This window comes from Dendrobates tinctorius, unplaced genomic scaffold (genome assembly GCF_039654945.1).
Source record: "Dendrobates tinctorius isolate UK_male_01 unplaced genomic scaffold, ASM3965494v1 ptg000384l, whole genome shotgun sequence".
In the NCBI taxonomy this organism is placed as follows: domain Eukaryota; kingdom Metazoa; phylum Chordata; class Amphibia; order Anura; family Dendrobatidae; genus Dendrobates; species Dendrobates tinctorius.
The window spans coordinates 3,445,792-3,450,497 of NW_027362050.1; positions in this window are offsets into that span (position 1 = coordinate 3,445,792).

Here is a 4,706-nt window from a genome sequence, read left to right on the forward strand (position 1 = left end):
TGAGGGGACCCACCCACCGAATCGGACCCTGAGGGGACCCGCCCACCAAATTGGACCCTGAGGGGACCCGGACACCAAATCGGACCCTGAGGGGACCCGGACACCAAATCGGACCCTGAGGGGCCTCGCCCACCAAATCGGACCCTGAGGGGACCCACCCACCGAATCGGACCCTGAGGGGACCCGCCCACCAAATTGGACCCTGAGGGGACCCGCCCACCAAATTGGACCCTGAGGGGACCCGGACACCAAATCGGACCCTGAGGGGCCTCGCCCACCAAATCAGACCCAGAGTGGCCCGGCCACAAAATCGGACCCAGAGGGGCTCCGCCCACAAAATCAAACCCTGAGGGGACCCAACCACAAAATCGGACCGAGGGACCCCACCCACAAAATCGGACCCTGAATGGCCCCACCCACAAAATCAGACCCTGAGGGGCCCCTGCCACAAAATCAGATCTTGAGAAGCCCCACCCACAAAATCAAATCCTGATGGGCCCCACCCACAAAATCAAATCGTGATGGGCCCCACCCACAAAATCGGACCATGAGGGGCCGCACCCACAAAATCGGACCCTGAGGGGCCACACCCACAAAATTGGACCCTGAGGGATCCCAGCCACTAATTCAAGATCTGAGGAGCCCAGGCCACCGAATCGGATCCTGAGGGGCCCCACCCACCAAATCAGACCCTGAGGCCAAAGTGGCCCCTGAGAGGCACCCACACTTGAAACGGATCCTGAGTTGAAAGTTTTGCAGGGGCAGCAGGCAAGTCTCTTAAAGGGGAAGCCCGGGCACCATTTCAAAGCACTATCTGTACTTCCTTCAGGAAATACACATCTAGTTTTCTGCTTCTTATTATTCAGTTGATTTTCCGCAATTATTGCGGCCCGAACTGCTACACGCACAAACCCCGTTGAGGTGTCGTTTCAAAGCCAGCGTCCACGAGTGGTGTGCTAAGTATTTTTCGTGTCGATCGGATTTGTAGTTTTTGCGCAATTTGCGTTTGAAAAAACATTTTCCTCAATGCATTTCAATGGGAAAATATGCCCTGAGGCGATTCAAATGGCAGTTAAGCTCATTGATATGCGCAGGCACACCCAGTTACTATGCCAACGCCTACGAACTATACATGACCTCTCCAGGACAGAGTTTCTGGTAGATAATATCAGCTCTTAAAGCAAAACCCACAGCACAAATGCAAATCTAGCTTCATCACATGACGCATGCCCCTGAGAATGTGCGCCAAAGTGGATTTAGAAGCCCAGTGAGCCAAACTGGCTCTTAAAGGGCCGACGCGCCAAAGTGAATCTTAAAGGGCCGGCGCACCAAATTGAAAGCTGAGTGACCCCACGCTCCAAATTGGAGGCTGAGCCACCCCAGTCTCCAAATCGGAGGCTGAGCCACCCTGGCCTCCAAATCGGACCCAGAGGGGCTCCGCCCACCAAATCAGACCCAGAGTGGCCCCGCCCACCAAATCGGACCCAGAGTGGCCCCGCCCACCAAATCGGACCCAGAGTGGCCCCGCCCACCAAATCGGACCCAGAGTGGCCCCGCCCACCAAATCGGACCCAGAGTGGCCCCGCCCACCAAATCGGACCCAGAGTGGCCCCGCCCACCAAATCAGACCCAGAGTGGCCCCGCCCACCAAATCGGACCCTGAGGGGCCCCGCCCACCAAATCGGACCCTGAGGGGCCCCGCCCACCAAATCGCCATGATTTTTTACAAATAAAAGCTGGAATTATACTTTTAGATTACCCCAATTGCCACTGCACAAAAGCTATCAGAAAGAGCTGAGGTAAAGCGCAAGAATCAGCACATCTAATAGATGATCCATTGATTGTGCAGCTGAGGACTAGTTTTATTAGTATGGGAAGGGGCCAATATCCATAGCCCGTCACAGCATTTTACTATCAGCCCGTAGCTGTCTGTTTTGCCTTAGTTGTTTATTAAAAATGGAGGGGACCCTAATTAATGTTTTTGGGGAGTGAGCCCATTCATTTTTTAATAACCAGCAAATAAAAAGCAGACAGCTGTTGACTGATTGAAAGGCTGAAAAGGTTAATGCTTATTGGGCCATTCCCAGCATAATGAGACCAGATCACAGCCATTAGAGGTCAACGTGGTCTTGAACTTTCGTGCTATAAAATGGGTGTATTTAGGGGTAAGGCCGGGGTCACACTAACCGACGCAAAATACAGTCCGTAGTTTACAGGCGTAATACGGATGAATGACCCCTAAACAGTGCTCCGTATGTCATCCATAAGCAAGGTGTGGTTGCGTATTTTGCACATGTAAGCATCCGTATGTAATCCGTATGCTGAGATTTTCTCGCCGGCTTGCAAAATGGACATATAATGGAGCCCAATGACAGGTTTTATAACACAAATGAAAGAATAGATATAGACACATAGAATACATTATATATATATATATATATATATATATATATATACACACACACACACACGTCATTGAGACACATATATATATTTATATTTCACAGAGTTCTTCATAGCAGAATAGCCGCTAATTCAATTGCCGGCTTTTGTCAAATCATTCCCCAACCAGACATGAAATGCCACATGGTTTACATACAGTAAACCATTTCATTTTTTTGTATGTCTTTCATTAGTAATTAGATGAGGGCTGATGTGTAAAATTTGGGAGGTGTAGGTGTTAATTTAAGGGGTTGATTCGTTGTTAATAAATGTGTGGGCTCCTGCGGTAATTTGTCAATGCCGGGCAGGATTTTGCCGTGCGCTGCACACTTTTGAAGGTGCGCCGTGCACGCCGGAATGCAACATGCTGCGTTCGGCGCACACGGGCGCACCTTCAAAAGTGCGCAGCGCATGGCAAAATCCTGCTAGCGCATGATCTGCGCACCCTATGCTAAAGATAGGGTGCGCAGATCGCAAGCACCCATGTGCGCTAGTAGGCGGCGATGACCGGATGGGGCGGGGCTTAGCGGCGGCCGTGCGCAGGCCGTCTCTGCGCTATAAAGCGCAAATGTGAAACCGGCCTTATACAGAACAGGAAGTAAATTAGACAAGTGAAGCAGAACTATCAAAATGGGAGGGGGGAAACAGCTGTGGCCATGAATATTGGGGCAGTTCATAGCTAAGGAGTGTGAGGTTTTAGGGTATGTGCACACGTTGCGGATTTGCTACGGATCCGCAAGTGATTTACAGTACAATGTTATTCTATGGAGAAAAAAAACCTCTGTGCACAAGCTGTGGAAAAATCTACACGGAAAGGCAGCGGTTTATTTTCCGCAGCATGTCAATTGTTTGTGCAGATTCTGCAGCATTTTTACACCCATTCCATTATGGGAATCCACAGGTATAAAATCGCAGGCCAAATCCGCACAAAAAACGCACAGATTTTGACCTGCGGATTCTGCCAAAAGATGCAGATTCCTCACAGAAAATTGACATGCTGCGGAAAATAAACCGCTGCCTTTCCGTGTAGATTTTTCCACAGCTTGTGCACAAAATTGTTTTTTGGGAATTGCTTTTGCGGTGAACATTTTATGGTAAAAATGATCTTGTAGTATGAATCTGCTTATCAGTGCGATTACGGAGATACCTAAGATGTCCAGGTTTTTTTTTTCCTTAATTATTTTAATGATTAAAAAAAAAATTAAAAGTTTAAAAAAAATAAATAAATTATTTGGGTTGTGTCGCCATTTTACAAGACCCGGAACGTTTTTATTTTTTAGTTGATGGAGCTGTGTGATAGGTTACTTTTTTGAGGGACAAGACACTGTCTTTATTGATACCACCTTGGGATGGCTGTGACCTTTTAGTTGCTTGTTACATCATTTTTTGTGAAATTGAAGAGACAAATATAATCCTAATTTTTGCATTCTTGATTTTTTTTTAACCGATTAGGTTAATTGTTTACATATTTTAATAGATTGGACTTTTCCTAACACAGAGATACCATTTAGGCGGATTTATTTAATATCTTGATTTTTAAAGTATTTTAAATATTTTTTTAAACATTTTTTTTTTTTTACTTTTGACTGTACTTGCAAGTCCCCTTAGGGGACTTACAGCTGCGATCATCTGATCACTTGTCTCATATAATATAGTAATATAGTAAAAATGTAAAGCCAGGCCACTGGACGGGTTTTGAAGATTTCGGTAATGACAAGCACGGGGGGGTCTTCAGTAGACCTCCAGCTTTTATAGCAACCCATCGACGACCCGCGATCACGGCTGAATAACGCTCCCCCATAACGGCGCGTGTTATACGTCGCTGTTAAGAGTTTGACAGCGGCATTTAACAGGTTAATCATCATGGGCGCAGCTCCACCAACGATTGGTCATGGCTGTAAAAAAAAAATTGGGAAATTTGGAGAAAAATATTTTTTGCGTGTGTTTCTATTTTCTGAGATTTGTAAGTTTCCGTTTTCAGGGTCTGGGGTCGGGTGATGACTTGTTTTTTGTGCCCTGAGATGATATTTCTATTGATACCAGTTTGAGTAGATATGTTTTGATCGCCTTTTATTGCATTTTTATTGTTGCGTAGTGCCGGCTGTAAAAAAAAAAAAAAGCAATTCTGGGGTAATCATTTTTTTTTTTGTCATTATACTGTTCATTCATTTTATATTTTGATATATCGCGCTTTGACGTATGCGGAGATACTGTATGTGTGTATTTTTTCATTTCTTCATTTTTTAATGAAAAAAGAGGTGGGA